This window comes from Macrotis lagotis, chromosome 1 (assembly GCF_037893015.1).
Source record: "Macrotis lagotis isolate mMagLag1 chromosome 1, bilby.v1.9.chrom.fasta, whole genome shotgun sequence".
NCBI lineage: Eukaryota > Metazoa > Chordata > Mammalia > Peramelemorphia > Peramelidae > Macrotis > Macrotis lagotis.
This window is the reverse complement of record NC_133658.1, coordinates 685,069,193-685,084,629: the sequence shown is the minus strand read 5'-3', so window position 1 is coordinate 685,084,629 and position 15,437 is coordinate 685,069,193. Positions and strand designations below refer to the sequence as shown.

The 15,437-nt window shown below is 36.5% G+C and overlaps 1 long non-coding RNA gene across 5 annotated transcripts in view; it reads right to left on the bottom strand.

The window, feature by feature from the left end:
• Positions 1 to 15,113, bottom strand: part of LOC141507713 (uncharacterized) — a 181,556-nt gene extending 166,443 nt beyond the window's left edge. For 4 of the 5 annotated variants that reach the window (XR_012474251.1, XR_012474256.1, XR_012474254.1 and 1 more), the window contains exon 1: positions 14,811 to 14,886. This is a non-coding gene — a long non-coding RNA (uncharacterized LOC141507713). Of the gene's footprint in view, positions 1 to 14,810; positions 14,887 to 14,914 lie in introns of those variants that run through there. The other variant, XR_012474252.1, reaches the window with a different exon arrangement.
• Positions 15,114 to 15,437: the final 324 nt, after the last annotated feature.

Sequence of the window (15,437 nt, the reverse complement as noted above, 5' to 3'; positions counted from 1 at the left end):
AAATTGAAGAATTAGAAGGTATCATTTTATTCAAGTACCATCCCTTCATGAAAAGATTCTTCACTATAACATATCTGATGAGTAATTAATTGTCCAGATTTTACTGGAGGATTTCTGATGAAGGGGAATCCATCATCTCTTGAGGTAGTCCATTCCACTTCTGGACAACTCTAATGTTTAGGAAGATTTCTGGTTATCTCCTCTAAATTTTCCTTCTACTATTGCTTCCAGTTTTGTTCTCTAGGGTCAAATAAAATAGTCCAATCCTTTATGCATATGGCAGCCTTTCAAATACTTGATTTCAGTCAAAGTGTATAACCACCCCCAAAGTCTTCACTCATCTGGGTGAATCATGCTCAGTTTCTTTAATCAGTCCTTAGATGATATGCATTTAAGTCACTTCACTATCCTGGCAGCCTCATTGCCTTGCTTTGGATATTCTAGTTCATGAATATTGTCATGATGACTGTAAGTGCCTCCAATTATGCTGCCTTTGGACAAAATGGGTTTATCATTGGAAAGAAGAACTGAGTCAAAGAAGCTGCTAATACACAGAAAAGGGAACTGATAAAGGGGCATTCGGGGGTGGGGTGGGTCATCTCTATATTGAGTGTTTTGTTGTACTGTGATGATCTGTTGGAAAGAAAGGTGGGGGAAGTCTGGTATGTCACCTAAATAAATATTGTGCCACACAGTTCCTGGCATACAGGTGATACCTAATGCTTATTTCCTTTTCTTTCCTCACTTAGAAGACAGGTACAAGGCACTGATATAGTGGAAACACTACAGAGTCAAGGGACCTGAGCACAAATCCCAGCTATTCCACTTTACCCTTCTGTGTCCTGGACCAGTCACTCTACCTTTTCTAAAATAGTTTCTTTATCCATTAAAAATGAGGGGAATTGGACCTGGGAGTCTACCTGCCAAGGCAGACTGAAAAATTTTTTGAAAACAATTATAAAACTCTTCTTACACAAGTAAAATCAGATTTAAATACCTGGGTAAACATCAACTGTTCATGGATAGGTCGAGCTAATTATAATAAAAATGACAATTCTACCAAAACTAATCCACTTGTTTAGCATCCTACCAATCAAAATACCTAAAAATTACTTTAATGAGCTAAGAAAAAATTGTAAGCAAATGGAGAAATAAAAAGTCAAGAATTTCCAGGGATTCAATGAAAAAAAGTGCAAAAGAAGGTGGCTTAGCCTTACCAGATCTAAAATTATATTATAAAGCACCAGTCATCAAAACTGTCTGGTATTGGCTAAGAAATAGAGTGGTAGATCAGTGGAACAGACTGGGTGCAATAGCAGGAAATGATTATGGTAATCTGCTATGTGATAAACCCAGAGTCCAGCTGTTAAGATAGAAACTTTCTCTTCAGTAAAAACTGCTGGAAAAATTGGAGATTAGTATGGAAGAAATTTAGATCAGACCAATACCTCACACCCCATACCAAGATAAACTCCAAATAAATAGAGAATTTAGACATAAAAAACAAAATTATAAGCAAACTAGAAGATCAAGGAGTAGTTTATCAAGGAAACAGTTTATGACCAAGGAAGAGATAGAGAACATCATTAAAAACAAACTAGAAAAGTTTGACTACATTAAATTAAAATGCTTTTGCACAGACAAAACCACTATAACCAAGATCAGAAGAAATGTAGTAAATCGGGAAACAATTTTTGCAACTAGTATTTCTGACAAAGGACTCATTTCTAAAATATATAGAGAACTGAGTAAAATTTTCAAAAACAAGCCATTCCCCAATTGACAAATGGTCAAAGGATATGCAAAGGCAATTTACAGCTGAGGAAATCAAAGCAATCCATAGTCATATGAAAAATTGCTCCAAATCATTACTTATTAGAGAAATGCACATTGAAGCATCTCTGAGATACCACCTCATACCTCTCTGACTGGCCAGTATGACCAGAAAGGGCAATGATCAATGTTGGAAGGGATGCAGGAAATCTGGGACACTAATACATTGTTGGTGGAACTGTGAACTCATCTAACCTTTCTGGAGAGCAATGAAAAAGGGTAAAAACATCACTTGTACAAAAACATTTATAGCAGCCCTGTTTGTGGTGGCAAAAAAAATAGAAATTAAGTGAATGTCCTTCAATTGGGGAATGGCTTAACAAACTGTGGTATATAAGTATGTCATGGAACACTATTTTTCTATTAGAAACCAGGAGGGATGGGAATTCCAGAAAGCCTGGAGGGATTTGCATGAACTGATGCTGAGCGAGATGAGCAGAACCAGAAAAATACTGTACACCCTAACAGCAACATGGGAGTGATGATCAATCTTGATGGACTTGCTCATTCCATCAGTGCAACAAACAGGAACAATTTTGGGCTGTCTGCAACGGAGAAATACCATCTGTATCCAGAGAAAGAAGTATGGACTTTGAACAAAGACCAAAGACTATTACCCCATTATCTTATTATGTAATTTTCCTATCTCATATTTTATTTTTCTTCCTTAAGGATATGATCTCCCTGTCATCACATTCAACTGAGATCAATGAATAACATGGATCCTATGTAAAGACTAACAGAATTCCTTCTGGGGGGGAGGGAAGAAAGAATGGGGGGAAAATTGTAAAACTCAAAATAAATAAAATCTTTCTAAGAAAAAAGAATAAAAATTTTTTTTTTTAAATGAGGGGATTGGAATAAAATTAATTTGATTGTTTCTTCTAGCTCCAGACCTATGATTTAGACCTAGAAAAGTTGGAAAGTGGAAGGTGGATCAACTTATGGAAAGAGTAAACTCAATCCTTTTGGCATATGGTAGCCCTTCAAATACTTGGAAGTCAGTCAAAATTCCACTTCTCTGGGCTAATCTCACCCAGTTCCTTTAGTCAGTCCTTAGATGACATGCATTTAAGCCCCTTCACTATCCTGGCTGTTATTTTACCTTGCTTTGGACAGTCCAGCACATGAATATAAGCCATGTGTCAAAGATGCAAAGAGTGAAATCATGTTGATGCCAGTATGATTCATACTGGTCTGGCTACCTGTGTGCAAAGGACCAGAAATACCTGTGAGGACATGTATGAGAATCCCTGATATTCTCATCCTGCAAGTCTTGTGGAAAACACTCTTCTTTCCCTATGCCTCATGGAAAGTTGCTATCAATTGCTCATAGGTGCAAGGAATGGTGGCAAAGTGTTCATAAACGATCACTAGAGTGTTGTTTCAAAACTGCCCTATTTATGTTACTGTGGCCACAGCTTGATCACTGTTGCAAATGAGTAAAACCTCAACCCTGCCCGAGTTTGCTATGGTATCTAATTCCTACTTTTAAAAAAGTAGTGGGAACAAACACAGACCTTTTAAGGCAAACTGAATAGCTGTTTAAAACTCCGTCTAACTCTATTGCTTTAGATGCAGTGTAGGTGATTTTTTGTGATAAGCAGTTTGGACAGACTGCCCTAGAGAGGGTAATTCTTTTGATGGAAGTGGGGAGCCCCCTGCTGGGGAGTCATCAGTAGTTTAATGTTCTCTTTATTGCCGGCTATTTCAAGATACCTTGTTCCAAGCAGGACAGAACCACCAGCAAGCTTTGGTTAGGAAAGGGAAGATGTTCACCAATAAAACATCTCTAAATTATTCCTGCTAAGTCAGAGCCATCTTGACATGGAAGGAGGTGGTGTTGTTAATAGGCATGTTTCAAAAGGACTTAACTCATATTTATAAATAAAATAACCAACATTTCTTTAGTGATGGAAGTAAGGATCATTTCAGAGACTGTTTCCAAAAGATTGCCATGATTGGAACATTCTCTGGGTGTATCCTTGCTAGACATATATTGTTTAGGGCACAAATGTGATGTCAGTCACATACATGTCAAGAAGAGCCATGAAGGGGGTCAGCTGGGGGGGCAGCTAGGTGGCGCAGTGGATAGAGCCCCAGCCCTGGAGTCAGGAATACCTGAGTTCAAATCCAGCCTCAGACACTTAATAATTACCTAGTTGTGTGGCCTTGGGCAATCCACTTAACCCTATTGCCTTGCAAAAAAAAAAAAAAAAAAAGACTTATGAGGGAGGAATGGGAGATGTGATGCCTGCTAGAACAGTAGCACAGCCATTCTGGCTACCCTGTCAATAATGTCTTATAGACATTAGAACTGTGATAGTCAGTGGCACTTTGGGCAGCACTTGCCCTAGATTATATGTAGTTCTCCTTTCTGGTGAAAGGGGATTCAAGGATAAACAGGTGCACAAACCAGTTGCATGCACAGGAGATCCAAGAGGCCTCTGCAAGAGTGATTTTGTAATTCCATTCATCTAAGCAGCTGAGAGAGCAGGAGAATCACAGAAGCTAATTCAGAACTCCCTAGTTCGTGTGTGACTGCAAACTACCCATCTTCCTTTGCTCTAAGTTGCACCCAAGAGTCAGGAAATTTATGATCAGATAAATATGGACTTGCTGTGTCTTTTTTCTCCCAGTAGATGGGCAAACTGGATAGGATTTCTCTGTCTTTGGTGGGTGAATTTGTGATCAATCAATCAACAATTGTATATTTAACACTTGTATGTCAGACACTATGATAAGCACTGAGCATACAAAGACAGTCCTTGACCACAAGGAGTTTACATTCTGATGGGTGAGACAACACACACACACCACACACACACACACACACACACACACACACACACCCCTAAAATTATTTGCAAACTAAATACAAGGTAGTTTTTGGGAAAATTCATGGGGAAGGGAGGCAGAGAAAGAAACAGAAAGGCAGAGACAGACAGAGACAGATGAGAATAAGACCTAGGTGGCACAGTGAATAGAGCACCGATCTTGGAGTCAGGAAGAATTGAATTCAAATCTGACCTCAAAATTTAATAATTACCTAGCTTGGTGACCTTGGGCAAGTCACTTAACCCCACTACCTTGCAAAAAAAACAGAAAAAAAATGAGAGAATAAAACCAAGAAAGACTTCAAAGGAAGATGACATTTGAATGGAGTCTTGAAGAACATCAAATATTTCACCTATGAGAAATAACCAATTCAAAGTCAATACAATGCCAATGCAATGGTTTGCTCACAGTAGACTCCCAATGATATCTTAAGTGTGAAGGCCTATCTATTACATTAGACTTTTATTTATACATCTTCATCAAAAGGTGAATTTTTTTGATTATTGCTATGTTGCAGATATCAAAAAAGATGATGGTGATATCTTGCTGTGCTGTGTTTACATGATAGTCAGCCTATCCTCATTCAATGCGTAGGTTTTTACATTTTCTGCCCAGATATCCTTGTATTTCATTTTGTCTATTTCTGAAAACTTGTTTAATTTCCCAAATGTCACCTTGGATTGTGAAATTATTTTTCAAGATTCTTTCTGTTGCCATTCCCTCCTCTGTATCTTTCTCTCTCCTTTCCCCTTACATATGTTACTCATTCCCCTGAATGAGCTTCTTCCTTATATCATTCAGGCTAAATGTTAAACCTCACTGGGTTCATATCCAGGCCTGAAAAACTTCCCATTCCCACCTTCTTCATCTGAATCCATTGAGATAATAGGATTTAAAGCTGGAAGGAATTTAAAGCTCCAATTCTCTCATTTTTTAATACATAAGGGAAAGTTAGGTGATATTCTCAAGATCACACAGAAATCCAATAGTGGAGCATACATACAAACCTTGACTATAAGGTTTGAATATGGAAATCTTTCAATTATACCTTAATCAACCCTAAGTTTATATAACTGTATAGCTGAGAGTGTATCTGCCTAGCTGGCCTAAACCATTATTTTCTCAGTTTATTGATGAGTGTGTCATGTGGGATAAAATCAAAAGCCAAGTTAAAGTCAAGATAGATTGTATCAATTGCTTCTTCTCCATCTAACAAACCTGTCATTCTGTCATAGTAGAAGGGGGAGCTTGGTCTGAAGGGATTTGTTCTTGGTGATTGTTTATTTTTGTTTCTTTACAAGGCTCTGCTGCCTCTTATTCTAAGCTCTTAAAAATATTTGAAAGATTTTTATTACTCATATTCTTTCTGCAATTTTATAATGCTAGATGAAAAATAATAATAATAATAATAGGCATTTTTAGAATACTGTGCAAATTTTTCAATATGCTTTCACACATTTCCTCTTTGAATTTTCCATGGAAGCTTAGAAATAAATGTAGTATTCTGTGAGACATAAATTAGTTTTAAGAAATCTTTAAGGGAAATGCATTGTGGGAGATTATCTTTTCAAGAGCTAAACATTATAGTTGTTTTTTTCCCCCTGAGCTTAGTTTGTTTATACGTCAGTAAATCTGGCAATCAACAGAGAGAAAAAAAAATGCTCTCTGCCTCATATCTATCTTTCTATTATATAGACAGACCACATCTCACTTATGAGGAAAATGAGATCTAGAAAGAACATGTGATTTGTCCAAGATCCTAAGGCTCTTCAGACTCAGTATTAGGAACAAAATCCAGGTCTTCTGATCCCTAATCCAATACACTTTTCAACTTTCCATCTTTAGATGTTTCCACCTACACTACATCTTTCAAATGTTCCCCCTCCTCTCTACTCACACAACAATCACCTTAATTTAGGGACTCATTACTTCTTATGTTGTCTTTTACAGTAATATTCACATTGCTTTTACTACCCCAGATTCCATCCATCTTCCACATAGCTGCCAAAGTGATTTTCCTAAAACATAGATCTAACCAGGTGCATTGGATAGAGTGTGGAGCCTGAAATCTGGAAGACTTATCTTCCTAAGTTCAAATCTGGCCTCAGACACTTATTAGTTGTGTGACCCTGGACAAATCACTTAACTCTGTTTGCCTCCATTTCCTTATCTGTAAAATGAACTAGAAAAGGAAATGGCAAAAGAGTTTTGTATCTTTGGCAAGAAAATCCAAATGATGTCATAAAGAGTCAGATGAGATTGAAAAAAGACAACATATAGATCTAATCAGGACATCCTCTACTCAATAAACTGCAGTTGTTCCTTGTTACCCCAGAATCAAATAAAAAATATTTTGTTTCTCATTAAAGCTCTATACAGTTTGGTCCTTTTCTATATTTTCAATTGTCTCATCTATTGCTCCCCCCTTCAAACACTACATGATCCAGTCCTACTGCCCTATTTGTCATACCTTATAAACAACACTCCATCTCTTTATCTATGTGCTTCTACACATAAGTTATCTTTTTTTCCTGGAATTCTTTCTCTCCTTCCTACCCCCTCTCAGGATTCCTTTACTTATCAAAGATTATCTTTCATCTAATATGTATGTATTTTCTATATGTACCTATTTACATAAGTGTTGTCTACTCTATTAGAATGTAAGTTCCTTAAAGGAAGTCATAACTTTTGTTTTTTTCTTTGTATTCTTAGTTGCTGTTGTTGAGTAATTTCTGACTCTCCATGACCCCATTTGGGGTTTTCCTGGCAAAAGTACTGGAGTGCTTTGTCATTTCCTTATTCAGCTCATTATACAGATAAGGAAACAGAGGCAAACAGGGTTAAGTGACTTGTCATGGGTCACACAACTAGTAAGTATCTGAAGCCAGATCTTTTCAAAGTATCTGTAAGGTCAGAACTCTTTTTATAATAATACTGTTATTTTACCATCTAATATGATAACTATCATCAGATAAGACTCACAATAACAAAAGCTCTCTGAAGTCCTCAGTAATTATTGAGAGTTCTATGACCAAAAAAATGTGAGAACTATTGCTCTAAAAAAAAAAGAAGTTAAGACATGGAATTGATTCTTCCATTCCTTAGATACTTTCCAAGTTTTCTATAAGTTCTTTAAAATAGTGGCTAATGACAGTATTTTTTTTGCAAATCAAACAAATATAATCACCTAAATTTTGGAACAATAGCTAATGAAGGCACCTGGAGCTTTGCTACAGTGCCAAAAAAGTATTTACTTCATCAACAGCTTTAGAAACAATAGATTTTAATACCTAGGTATCTTTAATTATTAGCTAAAAGAAAATATAAATAAAACCTTGCTGAATTCCTTTCTGACTTATCCTCCTGTTCCTGCTCAGAGAACATTTGAAACTGCTTATCCCAAGTTTAATTTTTGCAAAAATTACTAGCCCCAATTCTGCCTATGTCAATTTACTTCTACTAGTTTACCGTTACTACTCTCACTTGATCAATTTTATTCAAAGACTCATCAGTCTAGACCTGGAAGGGACCTCAGAAAACTCAATTTTTTTTTTATCAGACTATTTATGATAGATGGCCCAGAACAAACATAGTATGTGGTCCTGGAGCTCTGATTATATGGGCAAGAAAGGGGAAAAAAGGTCTCATTTTTTCAGATGAGGAAACCAAGATCTATAGAGATTTAATGACAACCAAAGTATCTAAGGTAATAAGCATCAGAGGTCAAATTTAAACCCAGATTCTCAGATTCCAGAGACTATTATCATTACTGTTATTATAAAACTGCAATAATTACTATTCTGTGAAATTTTAAAAGTCCCTTCTACTTATTTCCCTTTTCCTTCTTTTATTCTTGATATTTAATAAAATTTTCTACTCCTTCTCCCCACTTTTTAAAAAAGTATTTCCTACTTCAGCTAAGTACTTCTGAAATATTTCTGCATTTCTTTGTATTTCTCTTTCAGTGGCTTTCTCTTTGCTATTCTACTTATAAAATTTGGTTAAGCCCCAGATATGATTTGATGTTTTACCCTCATTCTCCAAAAAACAGTTAAGGTAGGCAAATAACTTTATGAGTGTTATCTCACCAAAGGACATGTAGTCTTATTATTCCCATTTTACAGATGAGGAATCTAAGGCTGAGAAGTTCAATTACTTGCCCAAGGCAAGTATCTACTGCCAGATTTGAACTCCTCCATTCAAAGTTCAGCACTATCTGTTATACCACCTGAGTGACTAGTGTAAAAGTTCTTAGAAATGTTTATGCATTTAAAACTAACAACTTGGAGAGGTCTGGGAAAAAGACAGAATACCTTCAAAGATCCCAAAGTCACAAGATCCAAAAAGGAATATAGAGCACCATATTCCTATAAGTTCCATTAGGATCTAGAGTCAGGAAAAGTTGAGTTCAAATCTGATCTCAAACACTTAAAGGCTTTTTGTTATTGGTGGGTCCACTTAACTACTTGTGTTTGCCTCAGTCTCCTCCATTGTAAAATGAAGATAATAATACCACCTATCTACTGGGTTATTGTGAGGATCAAATGAGATAATGTATCAAAAGTGTTTTGTATAGAGCCTGGCAATAGTAGATGTTGTTTAAAAACCTATTCCCTTCCCCATCCTCAGAAAACATAGATTCCACAAAATAGCTATATTGTTTTGGTCAAGTCACTTTGACTTTTTGTGTCTCTTTTCCTTAACTATAAAATCTAAACTTTTATTATTTAAGGACTTTGAAAGACAACAAGGTAGAGGGAAGATACAAATATTGGAACCTTTTTGCCACAGATCAGTATTGATCTTTTAGCCCAAAAGAAAAGAAGTCTAACAAAAGGAAACAAAACAAAATAAAAACAAAAATAAACTGGAGTTTAAACTGAAGTCCTTGACAAAAGGGAAGCCTTCTTTTCCCCCTTTTGTTCTTTTGGAAGTGATTGACCTGGTAAAATAGGATGGCAGAAAAGCAAACTCATCTCCTAAGGCTGATCTTAGTAGAGTAGAGAGGGAGCAGTGCCTCAGTCAGGCTAAGCAAGAAGACAATAGGTATCAGTTCCTGAACATCTATCTCAGCCTGAAATGTCAAAGGAAAACCTAAACTTTCCAACCCATCTCAGCTAGCAATAATGAGGATTAGAATATAAGAGGCATTAATTAACAAAGAAAAAAAAGTTGCCTTGCTTCAAATGTCTCTTATTAATGGCAATAACAAGTCATTGAAAACATTTTTTCTAATTTATGGACACCTGCTTGACATCAACAGCATAGAAAGACCCTTCCAATTATTTTGTAGTACAACAGCACACTCATGTTACAGGGAGTATGGAAGGATTTTCTCATTTCCTGTGAAACCACCCTCAGTTCTTTGTATATCTTCTTATTTAAAATTACCAACAGGCTTCAAACCTATTTGCAAGCAGTAGGAGGTATTTTTTTGAAGTTCTTGAAACACATTCTCTCTCTCTCTCTCTCTCTCTCTCTCTCTCTCTCTCTCTCTCTCTCTGTATATGTGTGTGTGTGTCTTTTTTCACAAACACATAGGGGTTCTAGGCTCACTTGGTCTGCATGCAACATTCCTCCATCCTCTTGGGTAGACAAGCTTTCCTAGAAGCAGGATTACAGGGTGATCCAAAATTCACACTTCCTCCCCCTCCCTTCCCCTCCCTTCCCTCTCCCCCAAGCAATTGCAATTATCTTTTGTAATCAAATGCATTTCTTATTTATGGCAATGTCTTTGTCACAATAAAGAAATGTAAGATAAGTGATGACTGGAAGGGCTTTAGAAGTCAGTCCAGGACATTATTTTTTCCTATTAGCCCTTACCAATGTCAAGTGCAAAATTTAAATTAACAAGCACTTCCCTTATTGGAATGACTTCAGCACTTTTGCCGCTTTCATTGATTTCTATTTACTTTGGCAGCTCCAGACATGAAGAACATATTTCTCTGTGATACCTAATACCTAATACCACTATCATATATAGATGAGTGCTGAGATAAAATGTTGGGATGAACTCCTTCTAAAAATTAACATAATAGAAGCAGCTCACTATTTATGAAGTGTTCTTACTGGTCTTACCTTCCCGTTAGTGTCACGTTAAGGTTGTCTTCTGCCTATATTTCTCTATATTAACAACTGGTCTATCGCACTTTAGTCTGACAATAAATATAATGTCAAAGTCATTTCAAAACTGAACAGTTCCCTGGCCAATATGTCATTTTCCAGATACTCCACACAGAGCTATTTTGGGGCAAAACCCAAACTAAACCAACATGTTGTTACTGGTGACTGCCATATTTCATAGATATAAAAGAAATGTTATTTTTGAAAATCACTGTCATTACATATAGCTGTTTTTATATGTACATAAACATTATATACATATATATGTAAAATGTGTATGTATGTATGTATTCTAAGCTTCAGTAGCCATAAGTAAACATACACACAAATATATATTAGTAGGCAGTACATTTTAGGATGCCTTTTTCTTGATAAGCTGTACATGTTTTCTATCCTCAAATCTGACTTCTTTATAGATTTAAAAAGCTATGAGTCAAAAATCACCCTCATATTAATAATTTATTTATATATAATCCAAGTGAAAATGCTGGGTTCTCTATAATGATAGAAACAACCACACAGTTTTCCTTCTTTCCCTTTCTCTTATTCCTGTGTGTGGAAATAACTGAAACAACAAGGAATGTAACCCAGTTGGTAGCCTTTATTTTTTTTTTCATAAAAGTCTGTCCTCTCTTCTGGAAGATCAGGTCATTAGAAGAGTAAAATAGATAGCATAATTTTGAGTCACTCTTAGGAATCCCTGCACTTTTTGGTTTCTTGACCATTTATCAATACATAGTGCCTTTACCTACCTAATGGGCAATTTTTATTTGTACTGTACGGTACTGGGCAGTTAGGTAAAAAAATGTAGACTCAACCCCAGAAGATTCAGATGGCTTAATTTTAACTCTACAAAAGTACACATACAGCTTAAAAAAAGAAGCTATGAAAATAAATGTTTCCATTCAATCAACAAAATGATTCCACTCAACCAATATCCATTCTCTACTTGGTAAAGTTTTGCCAGGTCTTAGAGATAGTTCCTGAACTGACCCACCTTCTGACCTTTCATTGCCCATGGACCCAGACAGGAAGTCCTGAATGACTTCTCCAGTTAAAGGCTCTGGATTGGGGGCCAGGGTGGCGGGGTGGGGGATTTTGACAGGCTCAATATAATTGCCTTAGTTGCAATTTGGCCAGAACCCTCTAACACTCCCTTACTACAAGGAGGGCTGGATCCTTTAATGACTGCAGATAGTTAAGGATCTCTGTTTTTTGTCTCATCACAATTACTAGAGGACTTGACTGTGTAAGCTAAAGCAGCTGTTGGGCCACATCAACATTAACCATTTATGTTTTTCCCCACTCAGATCTCAGTGGCATTGACATCCATTCATCTTCTCCTCTTTTCCCAATTAGCCCTAGATATATTTCTTGGCACTATTATATTCAAAAGTTAGTTCTTCATATCCTGAGTTCCTTTCAAATACCTTTGGGAAATAGTCATTCTTTACTATAGCAAGGGTTCAAACGAATACCATAGTTCCCTGGAAAGACTATTGAATTGAGGATCCGAAGACATAGATTCTAGATCTAGCAATCCCATAAACTAACTTATTTTATTTTAGGCAAATCACTTTGACTCTTTGTTTCCCTCATCAATGAAATAAAATTTCAGTCATTCAGTTACACTATAAAATCCAAGTCTTAATATTAGGAAAGATTTTTTATCAGAAAAAAAAATAACTCATTAGGTGTAGATTGTTTCCTAACAAGGGAATAAGCTACCTCAGAAAAATCATCTCATGAGAGGATGGAAAGATTCTCTTCACTGTTCAAACAATTCCTTCCTCCACTTTACTCTTAATCTCTCTATTATACTGATGATGATATTGAATAAATGAGACATAGATGTATTTGACCCTATATATATGAGGCCCAACTTCTCAACTTTAGAAAAGCAGACTTCACACTCACCTTTAGGTTAAGAAAGGGTATGCAGGTATAGGTGTTTAGTGGGCTTGGAAGAACTGTTTTATGCTTATAGGAGGGTTTTTTCCTGCTAGTTGTTCCTTCTATATTTTGCATTCTGGGTTTGAAGAAATGTTACACAAGATTTGAGGATTTCTGTGGATCAACACATACATCATGAGTTCCAATAGTGATTTATTTTTACTACTAAGTCAGAGTTCCTGCTAATTCAAAACATAAAAAAAAATCAAAGAAAAGATCTTCTCATGGGTATACAGGGTACATTTTTCTATAGGCTCAGCCACTAGTGGGAGGGTCCACAATATGGATAACAGGCATGAGCACTGAATATATATTGAGGCAGACATGTCAAGAACAAGCAAAAAAAATATATAGAATACATATATTTAATAGATATGTATGGCCAAGATGCACACCTGGCCGAGGCATCTCATAGCTCCAATGCTGCAGATATGTTGGTACCTGATGATATCCTTTGAAGCCTCTCTTTTGTTTTCTATTAGGTGTATTGTTTCTGAGGAGCTTGTCACCTTTGAAAAGGATGTCATTTTTTTCTGAGTGTCATATCTCCTGAGCATTGCAATATCTTTGCTAGGTGCTTCTGGGTCACCAAGCTGTTTTTGGCTTCCACCTACCATCTGCTTTTAGCTCAAGGTCACCTACTGCCTCTCAACTCTCTTCTGCTAAGATATGATGTCTCCTCCAACAAGGGAAGGTTAAATTCTTTTAGTTTATAGCTTAGGCACTACATAGCTACTACACTTGGCTCAGTATAGCCAAAAAAATCAGCCTAAGATTGTCTAATTTTCTGATTGCCTTTTTCTAATACTGATTTGAAGTACATCAGGGTTTCTTAACTTTTTTGGTATTCTAGGCCTCTTTGACAGTCTGTAGAAGTCTATTAATCTCATCTTTGAATAATGTTTTTTTTTTTTTACACAGGGCAGCTAGGTGGTACAATGGATAGAGTACTGACCCTGTAGTCAGGAAGAACTGAGTTCAAATCTGAACTCAGACACTTAATAATAATTACCAACTGTGTGAACTTGGACAAGTCATTTAACCCCATTGCCTTGCAAAAACCAGAAAAAATATGTTTTACATGTATTAATTAAAACATAGAGGATTACAAAGGAAGTCATTGAAATGTCTAGTTATTAAAATGTAAGTAAATAAATTCAAAAACCCCAGGTTAAGCATTTCTGATGTACAGGGACTCAGATAATTATCGGATTTAAGATCAGAATATTTCTTATATTTGAGATTCTGCTTCAAAAAACCCACAGAAGTCCTCTGAAACTGGCTTACGGATAAAAGTCAAATAAAAGCAAATATTACTGAAAATAAGGCACAGCTGTTATGCACCAAGACTCCTGGGACACATTCCCAACTTTCTTTGCATATCAACCAATACACCAAAAAATTATTATACACAAAACTATCCTGTAAGGTAGGTGGCACAAGAATTACTCCTCCAATTTTACAAATGAAGAAACATTTTTCCCATGGTCACACAGAAAATTAGACTCTGAGGTAGGATTCAAACCCAGACTCAAACCCAAATCCATTTATAGAACACTTTTAATTTGCTTCCTTTGAGCCAAAGAAGATGAATCCATTGGCATAAGAAATGATAAATGTTTGCCTCACTGGTCTTTTCATGCCCTAATTGTCTAGAGCTCTCAGAGTCTACCTCGGTTCTTGAAGGAGAATAAAAATGTTATGGGCATGTTCTGTATTTATTTTACAAAAACGTCTCCATATGGGCAAATCTGAAGTTTATAAACAAAATTTTGGAATATATAAGGAGAGATCCTTTTGTTTTGTTCTTTATTCCTTTTCAGAGAAAACAGACACATAATCATTTCTGTCCATTCCTAGACTCTCAGAATGACTTCAATGGAACAGTAGTCGAACTTCCAAAGGGCTGCCATTCCTCAGCTGCTTTGCTTTGAACACTCAGTATATGGGGTATATGGTAAAAGGGCAGAGGCTTCAGAAGAAAAGGAAGGTGATCTTTAACACTCACACCTGCAGGCCCCCTGAAGGTAAGGAAAGAGAAGACACAAAACAGAAACTCTCACCCATGGCTCCTTGACCCCAGATTGCTGAAGTAGCATCTTGTGTCCGAACAGATCTCAGCAATGAACTGGATTTAAAATGTACAACTATTTAAAAACATACTCACACACTAATTCGGGGCTCTTTTTTCCACGAGGTCTGTAAGAGCTATTGCAACAGGTCTAGGTGATCGTAGAAAGAAAGCAGGCCTAATAACAGAGGTATTAAACCAGGCCAAGCACATGACCAAGGCAATAATGTTTAAAAACAGGGTCTGGAGTGTCAGGACCTTTGGTCAACAGCTTCCCTCTGAAGTCAAGGGGTAGATGGTGGTTTGGAAGCATCTGGTGGGGAAAGGGCAGATGCTGGTTGCTTTTCTTGCAGCTTAGTCACAGAATTTAACTCTTGCTGTACCAGTACAATAGATACTAAATTCATTTTTAGTATCAGGATTTACAGGAACTTGAACCTACTAGTCTGATGCCACGAGTTTGATGGCACAAAGACAGATGGCATCCCCATATAGCTACTTGGCACTTACAACCTTCCACCATTAAAATTAACAACCTGTGATTTAAAAAAAACAAATGATAGGCAATAAGATAAGGGTGGAGTTACCTCTCATCCCTACATTATCTCATGATTCTAAG